The 12008-nt window shown below is 40.9% G+C and overlaps 1 pseudogene across 1 annotated transcript; it reads right to left on the reverse strand.

Moving 5' to 3' along the window:
* Window positions 1-5064: 5064 nt before the first annotated feature.
* LOC113883409 lies at window positions 5065-11692 on the reverse strand (annotated as a pseudogene). Its single transcript, XR_003508631.1, has 2 exons — window positions 11665-11692; window positions 5065-6942 (listed from the first exon to the last, which is right to left on the reverse strand). The product of XR_003508631.1 is annotated as a cyclin-G1 pseudogene (transcript).
* Between the last annotated feature and the right edge of the window lie 316 nt (window positions 11693-12008).

Raw genomic sequence — 12008 nt, forward strand, 5'->3', positions numbered from 1 at the left:
CTTCTCAAGATGTGGTGTGTGGGCTCATCTCTAGTGGCAATCTGCACTTCTCTAATTGTGTCGTGGGTGCTCCTGTCTTGTAGTGATGTGTGCCTGGGCTCCTCTGTTGTGGTGCTGTGGTGTTACTCTCTCTATGGTGTTGAGGTCTTATCTCAATTTGCCATGATAGCTCCTCTTGAGTTCAGGCAGGAGACTCAGAGCTCCATTTGAGTTCTGATTGTGCCTTCTGATTGTGCCCTCTCCTGTGCAGCAGAGGGCTTGGGGTCCTCCCAAGTTATGGTGGCAAACTTGGGGTTCCTCTGGATTTGCAGCAGTTTACTCGGGGCTCCTCTCAAGTTGTGCTGGGTACTTGGTGTTCCTCTCAAGTACAGCGCTGAACTCGGGATTCCTCCCTGGGTGCCATTGAGGCTCCACTTGTGTTGAGGCAGGGAATTCAGAGCTCCTCTCCAGTTGCGGTGTTGCCTCCCCTCGAGTTGTGCTGGGTTGTATCCATGGGGTGGGGAGTCCTCTCTACTTTTGGCACTGGGATCTCCTCACTAGTTTTTTGCAGGATTGCTTCTCTAATTTTGAGGGGCTCCTCTCGAGTTTCCTCAGTGGGCTCATCTCTATTTGCATCAAAATGACTCCTTTTTAAGTGTGATGTCCTGTGAGCTCTCTCTAGTTGTGGTGAGGGGATCCTCTCCAACTCTGTTGGAGGAGTGCCACTGTCTTGTTGCTGGGGTCTCCCCTTATGATGTGGAATAGGGCTTCTCTTGAATTGAGGTGGATTCTCACGGTTCCTCTTGAGTTGCAGTGGGGGTCTTGGGAATCCTTTCGATTTGCATTAGGGGGCTTGGGGCTCATCTTGAGTAATGATGGGAACTCGGGGTTCCTTTGGAGTTGCAGCAGGAGTGTCTGTTCTCTCAATTTGAGGTGGGAACTTGGGGTTCCTCTCAAGTTGCAGTGGGAAACTCGGTGTTCCTCTCAAGTTAAAACAGGGGACTTGGGCCTCCTCTCAAGTTGAGGCGGGGAACTCAGGGTTCCTCTTGAGTTGCAACAGAGGACTTGGGGCTTCGCTCGAGTTGTGGCTGGGACTCAGGGTTCCTCTCAAGTAGCAGCATGGGACTTAGGGTTCCAATCGGGCCATGGCTGGGAACACGGGGTTCCTCTCAAGTTGGAGGGTACTCAGGGTTCCTTTCGAGTTGCAGCGGGGCCTCCTCTTGAGTTGTCTTGGGGAGACTAGTCTCTAGGAGGGACATGCAGGGTGACTCCTTTCTTGTAATGTGCGGATGGCTACTCACTAGTTTTCTTAATGAAATATTAAGTGCTCAGTTAGCGGAGCTTGTGGCTCTGACCTGAGCTCTAGAGTTAAGCAAAGGGCAGTGGGTAAATATCTATACTGAATCTAAGTATGCTTATTTGACTTTATATGCTCATGCTGCAATATGGAAAGAAAAACAGTTTAAAACAGCAACAGGAGAACCTATTAAACATTTCAGACAGATTGAGAGACTTTTAACTGCTATATATTGTCCTAAAGAAGTAGCTGTCATGCATTGCAAAGGACACAACAGAGATGGGAGTAAAGTAGTCGAAGGTGATCAGCTGGCTGACTGTCAAGCCAGAAAAGCGGCACTTTATGAAACCCCTTCGCTTCAGATGCCTTTGATCTGGACAGGTCCTGTGGAACAGGAAAAACCACAATATACTGAGGAAGAATTAGAAAGATATGAGAAAAGAGGAGCAAAGATTACTGATAGAGGATGGTTACAGTCTGAGGATGGATGATTAATAATTCCTGAAAGTGCTCAATGGAAAATTCTTAAGGGTTTACACCAGACTTTTCATTTGGGTGCAGAGAGTACTTACCAGATGGCTTCTCGTTTGTTTAAAGGTAAACAAACAAACAAAGAAACACTTTAAAGAATATTATCAAAAGATGTGAGGTTTGTCAGAAAAATAACCCAAAGACTGAAAAGCTAGAAAAATCTGGATTACAATGACGTGGAAGTTATCCTGGAGAGGACTGGGAAATTGGTTTTACTCATATGCCAAAAGCTAATGGGTATTCTTGCTTACAAGTTTGGGTGGATACTTTTACTGGATGGATTGAGGCTTTTCCTTGTCATAGTGAACAGGCTAAGGAGGTTATAAAGATTTTAATCCATGAAATTATCCCCAGGTTTGGGCTGCCACAGAGCCTTCAGAGTGACAATGGCTCTGCCTTAAAGCTGCTGTAACTCAAAGGGTATCTAAAACTCTAGGAATAGAATATCACTTACATTGTTCCTGGAGACCCCAATCCTCAGGAAAGGTTGAAAAAGCTAATGACATTATCAAAAGACATCTGCGCACATTAACTCAAGAGACGCAGGAAAATTGGGTTAAAGTCCTACCCATAGCTTTAATGAGGGCTCGAACTGCCCCCCAAAGGAAGGGACTGTCCCCCTTTGAATGTATTTATGGAAGGTCTTTCTTACTCACAGACATTGTTATGGACCCTGAAGCCTTGGAATTAACTAGTTATGTAACTCAGCTCTCAGCTTTTCAACAGGCATTAACAGAACTCTGGGAGATGACTCCTGACCCAGCCTCTGAGTCAAGCAAGCCTCTATTTGAGCCAGGAACTGAGGTCCTCATAGAAACATTAGGGTCTGGGAGCCCATCCGTTGAGCCCCTCTGTGAAGGCCCTTACCAGGTTATTCTTTCTTTTCCCACAGCTGTCAAAGTGCCAGGAATTGATTCGTAGGTACATCACACTCGAGTTAAGAGGTGGCACCCTGACCAGAACTAAGTGAATTCATTTTATGTCTTTACTTTCTATGCTCTGACTTTGTACTTTTCAGATGGGCCTGATAACCTATGTGAGCCTACTTCTGCTGACTCCAAAAATCCTGAGTGTGCCATTTGATCCTCAAGACAATGCCTTCCTGTCCTGGGCTCACTCCTATGCTGCATTCCACAATCGGTCTAACTGCTGGGTCTTGCAGAGCACTCCCCTCTTCATCAGTGGAAGGCTTCCCATGGTGGACATCTCCATTTCAAGGAAAAGACTTTCTCCAAGTCTGTGAATACCTTTGATAACAATCACATGCAATGCCTCTTCATCTGATGACATCTAACAACCCTCAAATGGACTAGTGCTGTCAGGAAGCATTTAACAGGAGGCTTTCTGTGTGCTGTTTTGGATCTGTCAGGAATTCTCTGCTCCTTATTAATTCCTGAATATTCAGGAATTAAGAGGAGAGGCAAGCCTCTCCCAGTACTGAGGAATCCAGGCATTTCCTTCATTAGTTTTTTTTTTTTTTCTAATTTTATTTTATTTTTAAACTTTACATAATTGTATTAGTTTTGCCAAATATCAAAATGAATCCGCCACAGGTATACATGTGTTCCCCATCCTGAACCCTCCTCCCTCCTGCCTCCCCATACCATCCCTCTGGGTCGTCCCAGTGCACTAGCCCCAAGCATCCAGTATCGTGCATTGAACCTGGACTGGCAACTCGTTTCTTACATGATATTTTACATGTTTCAATGCCATTCTCCCAAATCTTCCCACTCTCTCCCTCTCCCACAGAGTCCATAAGACTGTTCTATACATCAGTGTCTCTTTTGCTGTCTCGTACACCAGGTTATTGTTACCATCTTTCTAAATTCCATATATATGCGTTAGTATACTGTATTGGTGTTTTTCCTTCTGGCTTACTTCACTCTGTATAATAGGCTCCAGTTTCATCCACCTCATTAGAACTGATTCAAATGTATTCTTTTTAATGGCTGAGTAATACTCCATTGTGTATATGTACCACAGCTTTCTTATCCATTCATCTGCTGATGGACATCTAGGTTGCTTCCATGTCCTGGCATTAGTTTTTCTATATGGTGATAAGTACCCTCTTTCTTTTTATGAACTATATGGTAAAAGTGGTTATTTACAACTCTCTCTTTCATATGGATGCTGCTGAAAGTAGCTATCTTGTAAGACAGTATGAATACCTACACAATGTTGAATAAAACACCTTTGCTCCATCAGAGCTCTGGTCCCCGTCTCTCTCTCTCTCTCTCTCTCTCTCTCACTCCCTCTCTTTTTCAGGCTGATCCCCTGGAGTGCAGAGGCTCTCTGAGTTCACTTTCCCACCCGGGTTTCTAAGACCCTCTTGAGAAGGCACTCTGCTTCTTCACTCCATTGAGAGGGCGCCTGAGGCCTCCGTGAACAGAGCAAGGGCTGTATTGGCTTTCTGTGTAAACCAAGGAATATCAGCCTCTTTCTCTGCTTTATTTTCTTATTGTCGACTCCGGACCACCAGGTTCCAGTCCATTAAAGGACCTCAACAAGTGGCGCCCAGAACAGGGATTTGGTTCACGTAGGCAAATTCTTGGACGGAGTGACCCCAGGGCCTATTGAGGCCGGTAAGTACTAAGACATGGGTAAAAAGGCTGGAAAGCCCCATCACTTTTCTACTTTACTTCATCACTTATTTAAAGTTCAAGGATCTAATGAAACGTATGCTGATTTTTTAGCTAGATTAGAAACTGCTATTTCCCGTACTGTAATTGGAGAAGAAGCCAAAAGGCAACTAGAGAAATTACTTGCTTATGATAATGCAAATCAGGAATGTCAAAAAGCTATAGCTCCAATTTGTGAGAAAGGGACTATTATTGATTATTTGAAGGCTTGTCGCAATCTAGGATTAGAAACTCAAAAGATGCAAATGGTAGCTGAAACAATCGCTGCTGCCTTAAGAAAGGGAAATAAAGGATGCTTTACATGTGGAAATAAGAACCATTTAAAAAGGGATGGCCCTAAGAAAGCTAAAAAAAAAAAAAAGAAAAGAAAAGAGAAAATATATAAAAATAAAAAACCTCCAAGAATCTGCCCTCGCTACCATAGAGGAATGCATTGGGCCAAAGATTGTAAGTCTAAATCTGACATTGAAAGAAAACCTATTCCGGAAAACTCCAAGCAGGGACCCCCCAGGTGCCCTTCAACAAAAACCTGGGGCAAATTCCATCTTTTACCTGAAACCCTCAACATCTGGCAGTGCTGCCATCGATATACCAGCTTTGTTTTTATTTTATTTTTTATTTTTTTTGCATTTCAGTAACTTTATTGAAAGGTATATCCCTTAGTACCAAAACATAATGGGAGTTGGTTAGGTTACCTCTGGCAACTCAAAATTAACACTGATGTATTCAAAATATTGAAATGTATCAGTATTTTGGGAAAACTGTAAAGTTATCCATAAAACATGGTTTACCAAGTATGAGATACACTGTGGGTCTTTGGTTCATTTTCTAATGCCTCTATAGCCATAAAATGATGTCAAAACTGGGTGCAGCCATCCTGGATGGATTCAGGCTACACACTGCACTGAGTAACTCTCTGCAACACTTTAACCCTGTAGATCTCCAAACACTACACCTCAGCAACCTTATACTTATGAAGATGCCTACTTACCTTTCCTAATACTTGCTTTTGGCACACTGTAGGGGCAATTAATGTAAGTATATTCTCTTCCTTTTAAGCAAAATTCTAAGTTAGAACCAAGTTTTATAAAAACAGTCCTCAGTAAAAACTGATGGAGTGTTAAAAAGTTTTCAGAGTGACGCTAATTTGTTTTGAGTTACTAGTACAGTAAAAACTAATTTTCTTGATGGGACTAGACTGAGGCAGTAAATTTTATATAAAACTTTTAAAATCATGGATAAAAACATCACCTGTTTTCTAGAAAAATATTAAAGATAACATGCCAAAATTAATGAGTTGGTAGTTTTGCTTTACATAAATGCCCTCAAATTTAAATGTGATTTCTATGTAGCAGTAAGGTCCACATCTCTGGGTTAATAATTAGTTGCATTATAGGTGCCAAGAAACTAACTATTCTCACTGTCTAGAATAGTGACCCTTATTGTGCCTTAAAAAGTGCATTTGTGAAATGGTGGTTTTGATGTAAACCTCATAGTTTAAGTAGGTTACCCTTTTTAAACACCACCTAAATACAATATATTGACCCAATATAGAAACTTGGATCAATGTTAGAAATGAAGATTCACAGTTTACCTTTCCAGGCTTGTCATTTGCATTTCACATTTATACTGTTACTTTGATTTGTATGTTTCACAGGTGAATTCAAATTTGAGTAATTCCACTATAGGGTAATGTTAATTAGGCAGTTTTCCCAAATCTGAGAACACCGATGCTAATCTAGTTGTAATGTTTTGAGGCTTCACAGCTTAAATCCGTTATAATATTATGGAATCCACAGCTCAGGATTGTGGAGAAAGGCTTCAGAAGTTTTTTGTTGCTGTAATCATCCAATTAAGGGACCGTTTCGGGAATTGTTGGAAGGTGGGTTATCCTGTAGTAACTATGCCTCAGTTGCCGTGCAGTACGCCCAGAAACAATCCATTTCAACTTCTGAACATTTGGTTTGGCACACTTGTTCGATGAATATTCAGCTAAACACTTGGATACAAGCTCCTGCCAGAAAGTCAAATCTCTGCCACTGATCTTGGAATGTTTCTGAAGACGTTCTACTCCTTCTGTTAACTCTATATACTTCTGTGCTTGGATCTCCAATGCGATGACAGACAATGCCAACACAGATGGCTTTGCTTTAGAAAATATGATCCTGCAGTAGCATGCCTTAAGTTGGGCTTCTAGTCTTTCAAAATTAAGGCTACTCTTCCTTTCATGTGGCACGTTCTCTTGAAGGAGTGAGTAATAGAGCTGTAGAAACTGAAAGGCAGTAGTAGCTTTGACTTTCCAACACACCTTCTCCAATACGATCTTCTCCATTTTCATCAAGTCTGAAACCGTGAACCTGTACTGGCTTATTCGGATCAAGTCAGTTGCCAATGGGACATTCCTTTCCTCTTCTGTTGATTTTACAGCCAGATAGAAGCAGCTTAGTCCAACACACCCAAGGTGCTTGGGCTGTACCTTGATTGCGACTGCAGCTCCTCAGTGGTAAGCACCCTCCCCGGGCCTGCTGTCACCTCACCCCACGATATAAGATGCGAGAGGCCTGCGAGGCGAGAGGACTCGCAGGCAAGAGGGGACAGGCCCGGGGAGGGGGAGCCGTCTTGGGTGGGGGTTTCTGCAGTGCCGCCGAGACGACACTGCCCTTCTCTGGGTCAGTTCGGAGCCCCCAGCTTTGTTTTTAGAATGAGCTCTATTTAAATTCAAATTCACGTGAACTGAAAAATTAAATATATATAATGTTTATTTAAATATAAATTAAATATAATTTAAATATAATTGTTTGCTAATCTAATTAAGACATGTCTTAAATCATCAACGTTATATAATACTTTTATTATGCCTAGGTTTAAGGTAAACTAAATTTGTCAACAAAAAGGTAACTCTTTATATATATATATATAAATGAGATAAAAACTTTTAGATTCTATTTTTAATAGAATATTATTATAATATGTTATTATAATCTAAAATAATCTCTTAGGATTGGGATAACTTAAATTTCTAGAGTTGTACTAAACTAAATAATAAAAGTTTATTAAATAGCTAGGTCATTTCCGAATAAAATAAGATTTTAAAACATTAATTACTAAACATTAACTTCCTCTTAACAAAAAGTTTTCTTACATAAAAACTAAAGATATTTTAAACTATTAATAAATATATTATATAATGTATAATATATTGATATAAATATAAACATGTATTTATGTATATAATAAATATATATTATAATATGATATAATAAATATATTCACCAATCTATAAAATGCTAATATACAAGACACTTCATAGTTGCTAAGGAAAAGTAAGATGTATGCTTTTTTTTTTTTAAGATATATGCTTTTAATAAAAAGATATAAGACAAACTCAGATACACATTCCACATTTTTCCTGGGGGCAACTGCTCATTTAACAAACAATACAATTATTAAAATAACCTGGAAATATGACAAGCCTATTTGGACAGAGCAGTGGCCCCTCACGAAAGAGAAATTACAGGCGGCTAAGGAACTTATAGATACACAACTAGAATTAAAGCATATTGAGGAATCTTGTTCTCTTTGGAACTCTCCTATTTTCGTCATAAAACAGAAATCTAACAAATGGCATCTCCTAACAGACCTTAGAAAAGTTAATGCATCTATGAAACCTATGGGTACATTACAACCAGGAATCCCATCACCTACCACTATTCCTCAAAATTGGCATATTATTATTATTGATTTACAAGGTTGCTTTTTTAATATACCTTCACACCCTTTAGACTGAGAGGTTCGCTTTCTCTCTCCCTTGTCCTGATCATATTGGGCCTCGTAAACGGTACCAATGGACTGCACTGCCACAGGGGATGGTGAATCCTCCCACCAGGTGTCAGTACTACGTAGCCAAAGCCCTGGAGCCTGTGAGAAAGCAGTTTCCTAATTTTCTTGTTATTCACTATATGGATGATATATTGTTTTCGGCTCCATGTATCTTAGAAACTCAACACATGTTTGATATAGCTCAAATATGCTTAAAAAACTCTGGATTAATCATTGCCCCTGAAAAAATTCAAACCTCTACACCTTACCATTACTTGGGGTTCGTTGTTAATAGGCAACGCATTACTCCCCAACTAACTCAGATCCGTACTGATAAATTATCAACCTTAAATGATTTTCAAAAGCTCTTGCTGCTGCTGCTAAGTCGCTTCAGTCGTGTCCGACTCTGTGTGACCCCATAGACGGCAGCCCACCAGGCTCCCCTGTCCCTGGGATTCTCCAGGCAAGAACACTGGAGTGGGTTGCCATTTCCTTCTCCAATGCATGAAAGTGAAAAGTGAAAGTGAAGTCGCTCAGTCCTGTCCGACTCTTAGCGACCCCATGGACTGCAACCTACCAGGCTCCTCCATCCATGGGATTTTCCAGGCAAGAGTACTGGAGTGGGTTGCCATTGTCTTCTCAAAAGCTCTTAGGTGATATTAATTGGATTAGACCTTCTTTAGGCATTGCTAATTATCAACTGACTAACCTATTTAATACTTTAAAAGGAGATCCTGATTTAAATAGCCCTCGTTGACTTTCTCAAGAGGCACAAGAGGAACTCTGGTGCAAAATAAATTACAAAACAATTTCTTACTTGCATCAAAATAGATTTACCTCTAGAATTGTTTATACTCCCACTCCTATATTTCTAGACACTTAAAACAATTTTTACAATCTTTTCCTATTATACATATTACAAGTATTCCTTATAATCCAGACACAAGACATAGTCAAACACATCACACACTAAAGTTACAAATAAAAAAATTAAAAAAGGGAGAATACACAGGTACACTACTGTCTTCCTTATCTAAAGAAGACTTTACTAGATTCCAACATATTTTCTAAACCTATAACTATTGTTAATACAGCTTTATTTGTTTTAAATTCTTTAACCTTTTCTTAAGATTCGACCCAAGGGGGCCCCCAGCATTCAAAACGGAGATGAAACAAGAACCCCAGGAAGAAGAAATTCCAATATGGGCTATGTCTGCTCCAAAGATCTCCAGAAAGCACCACCCTTGGCAGCATCACCCCGATGATCTCCCCACTTGGAGACAAATAAAAACCCTACTAATCAAGCTGAAAATTTGGTCTCTCAACAGGGATTGCGTCCGAGTCCTGAATACATTCTCCCGGCAATGCTCAGTCTTTTGGCCTGTACCTCCCCCTGCTCAAGCTCAGACTAACACCCAACCCCCCTCTATTGCAGGTGGTCGAATGGACGGAGAGAGGACCAATCATTTCAACTAATGACTCTATACATATGCTTTCTCCCTAGTACATGAAAGGGCCCTCACACCCTGGGCAGGAAAGAAAACTAATTAACATTTCTTTAGGCTATGAAGTCCTTCCCTTGTGCACGGGCCCAGCCAAATTGTGCATAAACGTCAGCCGACAAATTTGGGCTTTCGTCCTACCTCCAAAAGAAGACTTTCAGACACTGCTTGGATTATTTACTGCCCTTTCGTTGTCTGTAAACCATGTTTATACTACTGAAACTTTAGGGAAAGAGTTAGGGAAAGAACAAAGAACTTTATGCAAAGGGTTTACTTATAAAAACTTTACTTATACTCCCATTCCTTGGCACAAATGTCAAACCAATCAAGAAAATCAATGTTTGTGGCTAATCATACAATTGTTGCGTGGGGACCCCATGGTATGTGGTTATCTGACTGCTCAGATGATATTAACAACACTGTGTGTGATATGGAAGGTCACTGACACTATGATGGAACATTACTATGACAAACGACTTCTTGAGTGACTTGACCATGGATTAGCCCCACCTCCTCCTAAGATCGTCCTCCATAAACAGAGTGGGCCTGAACAATGGGCCATTTGGAAACTTGGTGCGAGCACCAGAGCACAGAAGAACTTGGAACTTGGACCGGACATGTCATAGGGACCAGTCGTGGTCATAGTAACTATTTCTTTCGCTATAATCAGTTATATTTTATACAGGCCTGTGTCCCACTTCCTTTTGTTATAGCCATAGAAAGTTTACAATTTAATAAGACTTTAACATTCTGTAACTTGTATTAATTGCAAACTATATACTTGTATTAACTCCTCTATTTCTTTAAGCTACTCAATTTTGTGTTATTCCTGTTCACTTCAATCATAGTGCCTACAACTGGGAACAAATCAAATTTCATTTACAAAATATACATGATAATGCCTCTCTGAATGTACAATTACTGTAAAAGAAAATCTTTAAAACTTTTTCTAAAAATCTGCCCTCTTCCCCTAATTTGGAAACTTTAGCTGAACAAATTACCTGGGCTAGATCCACAAGGATGGTTTCAAAGTATTACCCACAGTATTGGGTCTGGAACTGTAGCTTTGGTGATTGTCTTGATAATTATATTTGTTGTTTACCATTGCCTTTCTATAAGGTTGGTTAATACTAACCAAACTCATTTGGTCAAGACCTTTTTTTTTTTTTTTTTTTTTACAAATATAATAAAATAGGGGGAATTGTCAGGAAGCATTTAACAGGAGGCTTCCTATGTGCTGTTTTGGATCCATCAGGAATTCTCTGCTTCTTATTAATTCCTGAATACTCAGGAATTAAGAGGAGAGGCAAGCCTCTCCTGGGGGCTGAAGAATACAGGCATTTCCTTCATTAGTTTTTCTATACAGTGATAAGTACCCTCTTCCTTCTTGTGAACCATACTGTAAAAGTGATTGTTTACAACTCTCTCTCTCTTTAATATGGATCACCTATGTTTTCTAAGTCTGGAATTTTAATCTTTATCTTTGCTGAGAATAACTACCTTGTAAGACAGTATATACGCCCACACCATGTTGATTAAAACACCTTTGCTCCATCAGAGCTCTGGTCCCCGTCTCTCTCTCTCTCTCTCTCTTTTTCAGGCTGATCCCTTGGAGCGCAGAGGCTCTCTGACTTCACTTTCCTGCCCGGGCTTCTAAGACCCTCTCGAGAAGGCACTCTGCGTCTTCATTCCATCGAGAGGGCGCCTGAGGCCTCCGTGAACAGAGCAAGTCCCGTGTCAGGGGCTTTATTGGCTTTCTGTGTAAATCAAGGAATATCAGCCTCTTTCTCTCCTTTACCTTCTTATTGTTGACTCCGGACCACCAGGTTCCAGTCTATTAAAGGACTTCAACAAGGTGAGAGCAGCCAGGGACTACACCCGTCGGATTGGCCCTCACCCAGTGAAGCATTGGGGTTGTATTTCATTTTGTTAGGATGGTTGTGGGCCCTTCTGGCCAGGGCGTTTTGGCCTTAGTGGGCAGGATCGACCCCAGCAGTTTACCTTGTAAGAGGTTGTGCAGGTGCCACGTGGAGGATGGGTGGGGGCCCCACAAGAAGGGAAACGCTGGCTGGAGGAGTCACAGGGGCACGTGGACTGAGCTATCGAGTCAGTCCTTGAAGCAGAAAGGCTAAGTCCCTTAACGTCTCCCTTCTTACAAAGAAAGGATACACTGGCTGGAGGAGTCTCTGGGGCATGAGGATAGAGCTAGAGAGTCAGTCCCTGAAGTAGAAAGGCTAAGCC

The sequence above is a fragment of the Bos indicus x Bos taurus genome, chromosome 25, assembly GCF_003369695.1.
Source record: "Bos indicus x Bos taurus breed Angus x Brahman F1 hybrid chromosome 25, Bos_hybrid_MaternalHap_v2.0, whole genome shotgun sequence".
NCBI classification, from domain to species: domain Eukaryota; kingdom Metazoa; phylum Chordata; class Mammalia; order Artiodactyla; family Bovidae; genus Bos; species Bos indicus x Bos taurus.